This window comes from Cynoglossus semilaevis, chromosome 4, assembly GCF_000523025.1.
Source record: "Cynoglossus semilaevis isolate Cse_v1.0 chromosome 4, Cse_v1.0, whole genome shotgun sequence".
In the NCBI taxonomy this organism is placed as follows: Eukaryota; Metazoa; Chordata; class Actinopteri; order Pleuronectiformes; family Cynoglossidae; genus Cynoglossus; species Cynoglossus semilaevis.
Genome location: NC_024310.1, coordinates 17,661,867 through 17,677,125, shown reverse-complemented (window position 1 = coordinate 17,677,125; position 15,259 = coordinate 17,661,867). Strand labels below are relative to the sequence as shown.

At 41.8% G+C, this 15,259-nt stretch overlaps 1 long non-coding RNA gene across 1 annotated transcript; it reads left to right on the top strand.

The window, feature by feature from the left end:
• The first annotated feature begins 84 nt into the window (after positions 1–84).
• Positions 85–15,165, top strand: LOC112486935 (uncharacterized). Its single transcript, XR_003049537.1, has 2 exons — positions 85–4,540; positions 11,436–15,165. It is a non-coding gene; the product is annotated as an uncharacterized LOC112486935 (long non-coding RNA).
• The last annotated feature ends 94 nt before the right edge of the window (positions 15,166–15,259 follow it).

Here is a 15,259-nt window from a genome sequence, read left to right as displayed (position 1 = left end):
CCGTGTTTGTTTTTAAAGATGCTAAAGTATGCTGAAAACAACCAAGAATTATCAAGAGTGTTGGGTGTTTGGCGTCCGTCTGGGTTCGGCATGAGGCTTTAATTTTTGGGGATTTTCTTCTTTTTTCTCTTTAATGTTTTAAGAGCATGCAAGTCCTTGATCAAACATAATAATTCCTTTTTTTTTAAAGTTTATTTTAACACGATATGTATTTTTAGAATTTCTGCGTGTCATGTTTAACAACTGCATTTCTGGTATTTTTCTTGGGAAAGTACCATTAAATGTAACAATTCTGCAGAAGTTACGTCCCATTAAGTTCCCTTTTTTCGCATTTGGAAACCTTTTTTAATCTCTCCCTTGATACTCAACTAGTATACAATTATGACATGGGACATTGATAAAAACTGCGAGTAAGACATTCAGTTATCTTTTGTCCTCACAAAAAATGACTTTGTCAACCGTGGGCTATATTGTATAGCACTGTTATCATCAATCAAACAAAATAAATTAAAAAAAAAGGCTTTACTACGGTAATACAAACATATTCTACATACTGTAGTGTTTCCTGTCAAATGGGAAAAACCATTAGCTTAATTTAGTTCAATGCAAATAAAATTAAAAGTGGAATCATTTTACTAAGACACTTACGCTGAACCATAACATAGACCAGGGGTCACCAACCTTTTAGAAACTGAGCGCTACTTCAAGTGCACTTAGTAATACCAAGAGCTACTTGTTTGATATAGACTTCCTGTTCTGGGACATACAACTGTAGACACTCTTCTTACCATCTGAATATCACTGCAAGTGGAGCTGATTCAAAAAGCACAGTAACAGTACAATTTTTGACCCTCTTGTTGACTAGTTTTATATTTAGAACATAACCTAAGGTAGTCCACAGGGTCTACCAGGTCCCTCTGGACACCATGTTGATGACCCCTGCCATAGACCTAACATAAAACTGGCTGTAACGCTATGCTGGCAAAAGACATTTGCGTTCTAAAAACGTTATAGAACAATTTTGTGAATTCCTCCTTCATCAAAATAAATAAATAAAATAGCCAATATATTAAATCATTGATCATGTGCTGTATACAGGCTGAGATCATATCTGTTTTGTTAGTTTTATGGGGTTTTTTTCCCCTGCTGACTGGTCATGACACAGGGGCATAGGTTCAAAATATTTCCTTCGTCCATTAAAATGGAATTTCATTTTTGTTTGTCGCCTGCTCCTCTTAAAACTTCTCATCAGCCTCACACGTAATACTTCCCAACGCCTCATAGGTCACAGGATAAAACGCCTCTCTTGGGCGGATGTCCAGCGATTGGACAGCCTTCTCTGTATCCGCCCATTTTTCCCCCCTCGACTGGGATCTGAGCTCTCATTGGTCCGTGCGACCGATCGTGGCTGTGCGTCTATAGCAGGACATCAGCGATGACTTTTCCGGCTTGCTTCTGATTGGTCGGTGCCTTGTTCTGACATCAGAGTCCTGCCAGCTGATCGGAGTGAGAAGCCGGTTTGAAGAGAGGAGTTGGACCAGAAAGAGAGACGGATAGAGAGAGGGAGAGGGAGATCGGGAAGGGAGTCCTCGGGAGCCAGAGACAGCGCCTGGTCGGAGAAGCCAGCTGGATAATCAGAACGTTTTGGTCTGGTTTCCTGTAGAAATTGCTTGATGGGCAAAGAGCCGCAGTGTAGTCAGGGGGAACTTGGGCGCCTCGTCGAAATCTCTGGAAGTGTCAGGAAAAAATGATTGAGAGTTAAGGTGTGGCTGAGCGTCTGTGTCACGCTTCTGAAGAAAAAAAATTCTTACCAAAAGCCGTCGTTTCTCCTCGTCGGTGAGCAGTCAGGATATGAGTCTTAGCTGAACCAGTGGCTTTACGGTCTTTTTACTCGGTGACGATATTACATAACAGATGTCTTGTCATCTTGATGGGCTGAATCATCCGTTATAGACCAGGGTGATGGGACTTTTGCGCACTGGAAGAATGAGGTCGATTATTGGTTTCCCTTTTTTTTGTCCGGGTTGATATTTGGTTCGGTTTTAGGAGGTGTGTGTGTGTGTGTGCGTGCGTGCGTGTGTGAATGTAAAGGACGTGGCAACTTTACAGTAGCCTGCTCTGCCGAATGCCACAGACAAACTGGGCGTGGGGTAGAAGAGTGTGAACATAACCTAATGATAATCCTCAGATCTGAGCCTCAAACTACGCGTAATTGGCACAGCGAGCAGCGCCGGCGGAGCCTGTGGATCCATCTCAGTCTAAGTAAGTACGACTGTCCATATCCCTTCTGAAAACTTTCTTAAAAAAAAAAAAAAAATAGAGCCAACACGAGTCAGGAAGCGATAGGTTTGGAGGCTAAGGCGTTCAATTTCTTTCTTTAATTTATATAAATTTTTAAAACTACCTAATAGAAGCTGCAATAGCGCGACAGCGTGTACATGGAGCTATCCAGGCCTGTATACGATCTATATAATCCTGACTGCGATACAGCCTGGATATGATGGGGAGGGTGTGTCGCCTTTGCCAGGCAGGCAGGCTCTTAGGGCGTTGAATGAATCTAAATACAGCAGGGAGAGAAGGGAGGAAGGGAGGAAGGAAGGAAATAAAGAAGGAAGGAAGGTAAGCGCATGAAGAGTTGGTGTCTACAGCAGTAGTGTGTATGTGCGTGCGTGTGCGTGCGACTTGTCAAAGAACCATCCGAGCACTCATTGTGTGGTGATGAGACGCGTTTTAACTCAATCATAATTGAGTGCGCCGTCACACTGACCCGTTCTGCAGCCTAATTAAGATAAGCTCTCAAAGTCCAGAGAAAAGCAGATAGAAAGAATTCCTTAAGGCCCCACCCTTTGCAGCGCAACATGAATGTGGAGAGTTGCGCCCCCCCCTCTCTCTTCTTTTCCCTATGTCTCTCTCTCGCCCTCTCTCTCTTTCCCCGCGTCATTAATTTCCCCTTTCAGGCCTGTCTTATGTCCTTTTTCCACAATTCAGTTCATCCCAATGCCTAGGTTTTTTTTAAATTTTCTTTACTTACTAACTTTAACACTGTCATGATCTGCCACCAGGACTCCCACAGGTAAGAGTTGACTTTTTATAAATAAAAAATAAAAATAGGAAGTTCATTCAAGTGGGTAGTTTAAATGTCAAGTGTTATTTAACTTGTTTTTATTGCTTATCTTTTTTTTTTTGTTTTTTAAACATGTCAGCAAGGTTGCTGCTCCGCTCTTATCAACCTGTTGCCAACTTAAACAGACTATGTAAACTGTCACTCACCTTGCAGCGTATTTCCTATGGGTTGTTAAGTATGTAAATGCATCGTACAGCAATGTCAAACATTTTTGCCGTGCAGTCTCTTTAAAAAGAATTCCGCATTAGCTAGCCACCCCGCTAACATTAGTCAGATTACTGTATACATACTTGGGTTCAAAGCTCATTCTTCTTTTTTTTTTTTTTTTTTTTAGAGAAAGCAGATTTTTATCTGCAAAATGAAAGCAAAGATGTGGTCTCTACTGATGATTTAAGGTTTGATTTTTGCACACATGTAGCAGATGCTGTTTCCCACATGGACCGTAGGTTCGTGAGAGATTCATTTAGTGGGTTTTTGCTTGTGAAAAGTAAAGCCGTGGCCTTATCACGCTGCACTCTCTAGGCCAGTCACGCACTGGACAAAACCAGCCACATACCATTCACTCCAAGCTTCCCATGTTGCATGTACACTCCCTATGAGTGGCCGGTCTGCTCTCATATTGTCATGTTATGAACAGTGAATTATACATGATGCTGCAGGACAGTCAGTCTGCTCTGATCTGCTTCATCAGGATGTAGGCATCTAGAATGTCTGTCTAAAAATCAATTTTTTGTAAATTTTTGTGAATTGAGAATTAACCTCTGTTGCGTCTCTGCAGCCACCCCACCCACATTCCATGTAGGAAGTGCTATGTTGAAACTAGTTTTCCGAATACAGTATATAAAGTGTGATAACGTGTTCATAAGAACTCGGTGGTTTTGCGTACAATGGCACATTGTGTGATTTTTTTTTTTTTCTTTTAAAGAATAGTGCCCAGAAGAGGCTGCGGACTATTTGCAACAATGTACTTGAGTGTGATAGTGAACCTAATGCATGTCCTAACTTAATTCCATCCAAGCAGTGTTAAGAGGCCGTGATCAACTATGTCCTCAAGTGCCACGTTATTGAAAATTATAATAATTTTGCACTTTTTTTTTTTAGAGAATAATGACTGTGTATCACCGCATTGCTAATTACAAGTTTCTTCTGATTTTTTTTATTTTATACTCCTTTCTTTCTTTCCTTTGTCATCTCCCCTTAGTCTGCTCGGTGATTATATTTTTCCATGCTGGACAAACCTGTGCATGTGTATTATCTCTGCGTGGACAGATGTGATTAATACAGACGTTCAGCAGTGACGTCTGTGGTGCCACTCCCCAGACGCAGACACGAACATAAAGAGCATGGAGCAGGGCAGAATGATGGAAATGTTGTGTGGTTTTTATCCATTCAATGTCAAAATGCTTCAGTCTTTGTGTAAGTGCCTTTTTTATTTTATTAATTTTTTACATTTTATGCAACAATGACTATTATCTGTGTCTGCATGTTGTCTTAAGCTTTATAGGACTTTTTAACTTATATATAAATATATATATTTATCCTTTTTCACATCAGTGTCACTGACATGGATCATTTTCAGTCGATTATAAAAACCGTGTCCTTCGGTGAGTCACTCTGCTCCTCTGCTAACTTGAGCTTGTGAATGACTAGCGCACCAAGTGAGTCACTAGCTGCGAGTGAGCATGAATGAACATCGACCGTTATTGATGGTCAATCAGAGAGGGCAGGGGAGGGTCGGCGGTGGAAATGCGGTAGCTGCAGTGAGGTTGCACATTTTCATGGCCACACCCAGGCTGCCTCGTGGGAATAACTTTAACAAGCCTGGGCTAATTTTTCTTGCAGGCTGAGATCCAATCCGACATCGTTTGAATAGCATTTAAATATTGTGTTTGTGCGTGCAATTTGGAACGGTTGTAACGTACTGGTGGTTGGATCAACGCTGCAGCTGTGCAGGTGGGCTGCATGAGCCAAAGGAAGGAGTAATGTTCCTGTGAAGTAATTGCAAAAATGTACCAGTATGTGCTGTTGACACAGGGTTAACAGATCTATGACACAGAATGTAAGTATTAATTATGCAGAGTGAACCTCAGTACGGCTGTGTGTACTTGACCAGACCGGAAAACATATTCAGATGGACAACACATGTACATCTAACTACTGGAAAAGTCCTCTCCAGCAGGAAAAGAATGCAGGACTAAGAAGTTTTTTGTTGTTTTTTTCTGTACTCGCTTCGAAACACAACATACGTCTTTTGTGAGTTTTAGGTTTTGGTTTTCCCACGGTTTTCCCAGGTTTAGTTTTTCACACTTTTCTACTGGTGACCTAATTGCTCACCATTGTGACTTGTAAAATTCGAACAGTGCTGAACACAAAAGAGCCCAAAAATGAGTAGCTGGAGGGTAGAAAGACGTAAACGGGACTGTGCTGCACCGATCTGTGTGTAAATGTAATAGGCTAATGATTTAAGTTTAGGCTAAACCAGGTCTAACCCCGCACACGCACACACATGCGGCTGAAGCGTTGCTGTAGAACACTTGGCTGTGGGCTGGTCTCTGCAGGGCCAGTGGTGAGGAGCGGTGGGCCTCTCAGCAGACCAGCTGGAATGTGGACCATATGTAGCAGGCATCCTAGGAATGTAACTCGGCCTCGCTAAACTGACCGACCTGAAGACGCAGAGAGAGAAGGGGGGAGAGAAGGAGAGGTAGAGGGAGAGGAGTGCAGAGTGGAAAAAAAGGGAGGAAAGGATAAAATGATGGTAGAGGGGAAAAATGATGATAGTGAAGGGCAAAGGAGAGGGAAGGAGGTGGAAGAGTGATAAGGGAAGATGGGATCTCTGGAGGTACAGGAGGACAGGCTCAATAAAGTGTGAGGGAGGAAGGGAGGGTGGAGATAGAGAGATCATGGAAAGGTAAACATACTGTAAGATCTACGGAATATACTGCAAATTAGGCAGATTAAAGGTTTATTTAGATTTTTACAGATTAAAGGTTTATTTTGATTTTTACAGATAAGCCGTAGCTACGTCTCTGGTATCGTCTCTGTATTTGTCATATAAAATCCTGCAGTTGTCAATTGTTTTAAATATCACCTACATACAAATTTTTGTCACCTCCCCACAGAAAAGGAAAATCCATTTGTCAGCCCCTTTATGTAACGGTAGTGTTTCATAAGCTGGAAAAAAATATAGGTGCATATTTTTAATTGCTTGTTGTGTTATTAATGTTAATGTTATTGTGGCGGTAGCGTTTGTTGCCGTATATGTGCGACTCTTCGGTCCACAGTGCACTTCCAGCTCACTAGCTCAGGGTGAAAGTAATTTTCTCTGCGCTGTTGCTGTAGAGCTTTGTGCTCTTAGGCCATAGAGGTACAGCTGGGGCCAGAACAGCAGGAAACACACGAGTACATAGATACACACACTTATGGAAACCTTCTTCTCTATCTCGTCAGAGGCCTGTACGCACACATACGCACACGTGCATACGCTAGCGTTTTGTTAGATTAGGTGCTTACCATAGTTAGAATTGGAATCCTATAAAAACGATACAGAATAAGTATAAAAGGTGACGCTGTAGAAAAGTCTTTGGAGTAAAGATAAATTAAAGGTTTATTTTTATATGCACTTTTTGTAGTTGTACCTTTATGTAAAAAAAAAGGTCTTTTGGCCTGATAATTTTAATGGGTTGGACTAAATTTAGACTTAATTGGTAACTTGGGTGTCAAACATACGACCCGCGGGCCAAAATCGGCCCGCTATGGGGGTTCAATCAGGCCCACTTGATGATTTTTGAAAGTAAAAAAAATGCACAAACACTTCATGTACATGTTTTCTTTTTAAAAAAATTATATTTCATCCAGTATGACTATAGTGGGAAAACATGGACTTACTGTTATCTTGACATCTAATCAGGGGACACTACTAGGATTAGACTCAATCCAAGTGGTCTCTTCCACTCTTTTGATTATTAGTTAATTTATTTAATTAAAATATAAATACTGGCTTGTGTCTTTTAGGTAAAACGTGCAACAAATGATCTTGTGGACTTCCTATAATGACCGTATCATCTTTCACTTTGTGGAGAGAGCAATTGTCTTCTTGAGCAATCAATACAGCGCATTAGCATTAGCATCCCTTTGTGGCCGTCTCCTGATGAATTTGAGTCCCATATTCATTCTCTGTTTTTCGGTCTCCACCTACTCCTGTGGGGAATATCTGGCTGTTAAGCTGCTAAATGCACCGCTGTGTTCACCCGGTTAGTCACCAACAGTGTCGGCCCACTGCATGGAGCTGGCAGAGGCAGTGTGGACGTTTCCGTGCCTATAGGGCTGCTGTATATTTACATAAAACAACTTTTCACGGCGACAACAGGGTTGGAACTGTCAGAAGAGGGACAACACTCTCTGGTTTGTACCAGGCGTTGGCAGCTACTTACAGTATATATGATAAATGCCTGATAAATAGGGACATTTACCCAGAGAAAGGGAATGGACACAAACAGATACAAAGAGACACAATGTTCTCTTTGACACTCTTCTTCCCAGTGGTAGGAAGAGATGACAGCCAGAAGGAGCGCACAAATCTTCCCTTTGTGCCGGGCACCTTTACAGGCATTCACAGCCATGACTTCCACCCCTCTGTTTCTAGGTCTCGGCGAACTATTCTAGAGCCACTGTGAGTTCTGCTTTTCAATGGATTGATATATGATCATCAGCATCGTAACAGCAAAACCACATATGTATGTTAATCAAAGTCATGCTGTGTCATTTTGTCATCTGCGCTGGAGGAAACACCAGGACCCGGTCGTCGGCCCGTTGTTATATAACACCGCTGATGCAGATAATATCTTGAGTCCTTTTCTTCTTCTTCACACACATGCGTTGACACCACATTCTTTTTTTCACCCCCTCGGATGCTCGGCGTAAAATCCTGCAGGACACTTGACGGGACTTTTAATGGAAGTCCCATTTCCTTTTTTCCTACCTGCTGATTTCACATCACTCAGGAAGTCGGAGAATTCACAAGCTGAGCTCTCGGGATCAAAAGAAGGTCGGAAACAAACTGCAAAACACATCTGCGTGCGGAATGACTGAATAGGAAAATTGCTGGCAGATTGTTGGATTGTCGTGACGAAACCCACGTTTTTTCGGGGCGTTCAAGGGGCAGCGGGCGTTTCCTTGTTGAGATACAAAGGTGTGCACACGTGTCCGAGCCACGCGCTGCGTCTTACAAGCTCCACCCTTAATGCCGTATTTCAGTACATCCTTCTCCTCCGACTCCATCACCCCACCCCCACCCCCTTAAGTATAACAAGGAACCTTTTACCCCTGAGATTACTGAATGTTTCCTGTCCATGCAACAGCTGAACCGGGCTCAACCTCACACCAGACACATGAAGGCAGTGTTCACAGTCTCAGTCAACAGTTAGAGAACACCCATGTACTCTCCTGCTCTCGTTTCAATCATCGATTCATACCCCAGTAAAGCAGACGCACAAATCAAGGTTATAAACCAGGGAGAATGTGGCTCCACTCCTACACATATGCATACTTTCACCATTGCAACGTGATATTTGATCGTTCACATGCCGCGTGTTGAGAGAATGCGCTGGTTGTGCTGCATTGAGTCAGGGTGTGGACTCCCCCACCCCCCATCCTGGTCTCCGCACATCCATGCATGTATTTAGCTCGCATGCCTCATGCATACACAGCACTGCATCGGCGCGCATGTGCCAACGCGAATGCGTTTGCACTGATAGGTCCCACTCACAACTGGCTTGCATCCCAGTTTTGGACATCCTGGGTCCTGTGGTGTGACTGATGAGCAGCTGTGATAGAGTGATACGGGCCGAGCACGGGTCTCCATGTCACCCTGCAAAGTTGACTTTGTGTGTTGTTTCGTGGGTGTTGCAATGATGAGAACGATAAAAACATTGTGTTGGAAAAGGACTGTCGAGGGCATGAGTCGGATTTCGAATGTTGGTGGTTCGTTGGAAATCAAGTGCAGGTTATTAGAAAAAAACTTAAAGCATCGTAGCCTGGGGAGAGTCCCTGAGATTATTTTTAAAATTGCACATTTCACAATAGATTTAGCCAGTGATGAATGACAGCAACTGAGGTAACGCTATCCTTCAGTGTTAATGTCCTGATCCAAAAAGTCTTCAACCAGTGGCACATAGGCTTAAATATAAGACACACCCAAGAAATGAAAACTACACACATGCTTCATTGAGTCGTAAAACTGTTCTGCTAAACTTTTGTTTTTACTGATTAAAAACATGCTTTTGGTAAAATAACCTCTTAAAGACACGGCTCCAAACTACGAGCTTCTTCATCTTTGAGATTTTATTTCAGCTGGCATCCTCTAATCTGCCTTGCTGCCATCTACTGGCCATTTTTCCCATTAATAATTGTTCATGTGCAGAATTATCGCTATCATGAATACGATGCCATGCATGACCCGTTAAAGCAGTTTTGCCCCCCCTATGGGACAGAAATGTTTTATGATTCTTTCCTTTTTTTTTTTATCTTACCTTTGATGAGAAATAAAATCTTTACAAAGGTCATAGGGTACCATAGAAAGATTGTGGTTGCCAAATCATTCCTTACGAAGCCTCAGGGCAACATTCGTATGGCAAACATTCACAGATGTAATCGTTCCTTTTTCCTGTTTGTGTTTTTGTCATACTTGAGCGATTAGATATGTGTCAAAAAATGAGAAAACAATGGACAGCCACAATCACGGCCGCCCTACTAAAACAGTTACATCACAATGGAAATGGATAAGGGTGTCTCCTAAATGCAATAGGGAGCGATCGGTACGTGATCTTAGCCCCATTCACAGTATTTGATTAAACTTGTAGAGAAAAGTCATTTTCGGGAGGTCATACGCTCGTACGTAGACTTACTGCTGAAGAATTGTTTTTGTGAAGCAAAACACTCGTCTGGGTACACTGCGTTCTCCACTCTGTGCATGTAGTCTACATGCTTAACATACTGGGAATAGCAGCATAGGAATATTGGGGATTTCCAACAAATCAACAATGGCTTGACGTCACATGTGGATTCTAAGAATTACAAATCCTGTTTATTTTTTCAGGAACTTATCAGTATACTATGTTGCTTTTGATCAATAGTTGAAATACAAGAAAAAATATATTTTTCTGAATTTCTTTTGTCATTGCTATATGTTTAAAGGCAAATTACTGTATTTTTATTCATCTATGAGAAACCTTTATTTTTTTAGGACTTTTTCGGGATCTCATTAGTGTAGTATATTACTGTGATTAATGGTTGACGTACCAAAAAAACTTTTTTTTTCTCAGGAACTTATCAGTATACTATGTTGCCTTTTTTTTTTCTAAATTTTAACCATTAAAAATGTTATTACCATGTATTTAAGGGCAAATGAGTGCATTTTAATTCATTTATGATTCAACTTTTATTTTTAAAGACATTTCAGAATATTATTAGTATAGTTTTATACTGTGCTCAGTAGTTTTAATGATTTGAATTTTAACCATCCAATTTGGATTTCAACCCTAAAAAACACATTAGTGTATTTTAATTCATTTTCCCATGAAGGTGAATGGAAAAAGTTCACACATCAAAACATCCACACATTTGGATAGTGGCGATAAAAGCCATCACGATGTATACCTGATCATTTTATATTTATTTATAATAACACTGCACATTAGATAACATCAATAATTTGTCATAAACTCTTAATTTGTAAACAAACTTATTCCTTCTTTTGGTGATGATACATCACTTTCGGCAGTTAAAACAACCTTTTTTATTTTTATGTCTGGCATCAACATAAACTAGAACTCCAGGATTAACTCTGACTCATTTAGTTTGAACTGAATAGTTTGGAGATGAGCTGACAGTTTCTCAAGTTTGGTGATTCCCCAGAAGGAGGCCAGATCTGTCATCTCGTGTCAGGTCTGTGTTACAAACTGGTTCAGGATCTGTTCTTCTTTAAACTGGGCTGATCCCTTGTCAGTTCTGTCAGCTCATTTTCTGGCATCTTCCTCCCTCTATCTGTTTACCTTTCTTCCTGTTCTTATTATCCCTGCCAGTTAAAACACAATCTGTCACGTAACAAGTAGAAGCTCACCATCTCTGCATTTGCTCAAAGGGAGAAAAAAAGCAAAGCCTCTGCCCTGGGTGTCATCCCTAACACTACACACCTACAATGGATCCTTCTGGATTGGAGTTCAACATCGCTGTCCAGAAGAACAGTCAGATTTCTCTCAAACTACTTGCAGTTGAAGGAACCTTAACGTGTGTGTGTGTGTGTGTGTTTGTGCAGTCCAGAGCTTTTCCCTGTTGTTTGGAGCAGCATGGGGGTTCGCCGAGTTCCTGGAGGTTGCTGGGTTCGCTGAGCCGCTGAGAACTGGTTTGCCCAAAATCCTGTCCTTGAACTGGGCGAGAAAAAAAGAAGAAATGCTGCTAGGGGAAGGCTTTTCAGAGCGACTGACTGCAATAGTTGAAGCTCATCCAGCTGACTGAAGTCCAGGCGAGACAAATCTTCGGCTACTCTTAAGAATTATACAGTGGCAGACTGAAAAAGACACGTAGGACCTCATATCATATCATGGGCTTTTCTTGTCGTCGCACATGATTAAGCAGTGGTTAGATTTTCAATACTGTTTAACAGCACAGAACGTAATCCCGGTTTAGTTGCTCTGACGTTTACATTAAAAAAAAGACACTCATTTGCAAATGAGGTTTTTTTTTTCTCAAGGTAAAATAACAAAATGCTTGACATGTTAGTAAAGCAGTAACACGCCCCGGGGAGTAGCTGAGCCTAAATAGCAAGAAAAATATCTCTTTCAGGCCTCTATGGCTGCTGTAAAGTGAACTGCCCCACAGGACAAGAACTGTTTTCTATCAGCAGTTCCAGGCTGAAACCAGAGGCCAAGATATTTAGCGAGCAAATACCTCTGCATTCAATTAGAAGCAGAGGCAGAGAGAATGCTAAAACAGTAGGCTGGCATGTCTGATGAAGACTCCATGCTGGTGCGCACACGCAACTTGTTTGTTTAAGTGTGCATGCACATTTAAACACTTAGTAAAGTTCAGCTTTCTTAAATGAGGACAAAAGAATGTCGTAAACCCCCCCCCCCCCTTGTATCGTTCCGCTTTTATTTTTCTCTCTTATTCACCATAACAAAAGTTTCTTTAAGCTACGACTGAAGGTAGCATCTGCACTGGTGTAGTTGTACTTCTGAGAACTTTTTTTTCAAAATCACATTGAATTTCCATTGCTTCCTTCCATTTTTGTCCACTAGAAGGCACTCCAACCAAATATGTAACAAGTTTTACCAACGCAATATAAAACTTGAGGGAAATCTAAATATTATAGTGAGCAGCTGGTGGGGGCAAAAACGCAATTTTTCTTGCTTGATTCAAGCAAGGTCTTCGTCCGCCGCTAACAGTTCTGCATACGATTGAATGAACTCAGTCATAGTTGAGTGGTACTTTAATGATGCCTTGCATAGTCTGCAAATAACTGTTTCTCTTTGTTATTTCATCACATTTTTTTTTGGTTTGTTTTTTTTTTTTGGAAATCCAAACACTTTTTAGGTTTCGAGGAGTTGAGATTTCCTGCTGGTGCGCTGCTTTGCGCCATCTTGTAATGTAAAAATACCGTTGATGCATAAGTTGCAAGTTCGAAAGTCACTTCCCGCATTCGAATGTTCTCATTTTTAAAATAATTTATATTCTATTCGAATAGCCAAAATAAAAGCAATGAAAAATTTCCTAAAGATAAAACATGAGCAATGGTTGCTTTATTTTTTTGTACTTAATGTTAGCGGACGTTTTTAAAGATGTCTTTGCTTGATTGACAGGTGTCCGATGTCATGATCGTATTTTCCAGCAGGTGGTGTCTCTACAGTGAGGTGAGATGCTCGTTGGCTAACCTACAGCAGTTCTTCACTGGCAAGCTTTATGTGTTCCTGTACCAACTAAAGCTGCCAGCTGAAGAACTGTTGTGGTGAGCTCTTTCCTGCACCGGAGACTGAACTGTCGCTTTTTTGTGGCACACACACACACACACACACACGCACACAGACGGTGGACAAACATCACGTCAAACCTCTTTGGCCTTTTCCCAAATCCAGTCCCTCACTTGTCACTTGTGCAGCACGTTCATGAGCTCGTGTTCATACCATGACACCTGCTGCTTCATGTAACAAACCCATTGCATCATGGAACCTGTTCATTAGAGAGAGCTTAGCCTTATGACAACTGCATTTCCCTTTAATGACACGTTGTTATAATGTCTTGGCAGAGTTTTTGTTTCAGCTGGTTTGCATCATCCTGAGAAAAATAAAGTGCGATGGTGCATAAGGAGTCTTATTTCTACTTCCTTCCCCAGTATGGACACTCTGGACCCTGCAATTGAACTACCTTAACTCTCCGGACTATAAGCCCTAACACTGCGGCTTAAACAATGATGCGGCTAATTTATGGATTTTTACAGACTATTGACTTTTCTGGTAGGCTACTGTGTCTTATACTAGTAGCGTATGTCTTTGAATGGCTGTTTGCGTATAGGTGCGTGGGGCATGCAAGAGAGAACGCTAGCTAATGTTGGGAGCAGTTTGAGCCTTGTCATGTTTGGAGCGTGAGTTGGTTATACAGGAGCTGTCAAAACTCTGTTTATGTTCTGTTGTGCTTGGTGTGACTGTTTCTGTTTACCTCTGCTGTGGACAAGCACAAAGTGAAGGAAGCAGGTCACTAAGTCTCCCCTGTGCATTCCAACTATGACTGAGGCTCCAAAGCGGGAAAGAGCTAACGTGTAACCAGCCGTGTTACAGGCACGGTTCGGAAAAAAGTGAAAAAATAGTCTCAATCGTCTAGAAATTACGGTATATTGGGATTTGATCAATTTTGGAACTGAGAAAAGTAGATGAATGACCAAGGCTCAAACTGCTATCGACTGAGCCACTTTGAGTACGTATCACTTTTAGAAACAAAGGGAGTTCGAGGTTTTCCCTTTTTACCTTTTAAAGGTTTCGTAAGAGTTTGTAATGAATCATGAAACTCCCAAAATACAAACAGCATGAATAAAAGGCAGCTGCCGTCTGCTCTCTTCGGCACGCTTCTGCTCGTACTCCTCCGTGCAATGGAAACCATAACTTCTTCTCGGTAAAACGGTAACAAGTGTTCGGCCGGCGAGTCCAAGAGACTGACAGGCCTCTCGTCTGTTACCCTCCTCTGAAATAAATCAAACTTCAAGAGCGAGAGGGCAATGCCTGAAGCAGGATATGAGAACAAACATGTCCCTTTAAAAGCTGCCAGCCAGAGTCAAACAGAGGGAAGGAATGTTCTGGGGGCCTTAACAGAACCAGATGCCCCAGCTTACTCTGCTTTAACACACATGCTTCCACTGGCCTCAACTCCTTCCCTTAGATCTCCCTTAACTCTACAAGGGCTGGTGGGACTCTCTTCTCCTCCCATGGGGAGTAAGCTATCATCTTCATCAACTACTTGTAATTTCCTCTGGCTTTCACTCCCCGTCTATGCCTCCACGTCTTCGCTGTCATGTCCATTTGCTCGGCAGACATTTCCCTAAACTCCGTCACAAATGAAACTCTCGTAGCTGAAGGGAAACACCGACACGGTATTATTCCACTCTCTTTGTTGTACATCCTTTTCCAAGCAGCGCTCAGTGTGCCATGACAGTGCACGCAGCAGTCGGGGTTTGACATTTTCACATTTCTTCCAGGTCAGCGGCTCGTCTGTCTGGTCAGCTCCACCAGAGTCAGCCGGTGAGTGTACGGAAAATCAAAGGGTACAGTTTCATAGAGGAAGGCTTAGAGGCTTTTGTATGTAGGAGTGTGTGCCGTTCTATCCTCCTCATTACTTTTTTTTTCCTTCTTATCCACAGAGATTTCCCACACCACTGCTACTATACCTTGGTGGCCTGTTCCTGATCCTGCTGTGCAGGAAATCAGCCGCCCAGATGGAGAGGAGCAGACGGCTTCTTCGAACAGGAGCCTGATTAAAGGTGTTCTGGGTAAAAAAAAAAAGAAAAAAAAAAAGTTAAACATATATGAATATATAGGTTCATTTATGAATACATTTAATATATATAGTATGTATATATTTGTACATATGTTGGTA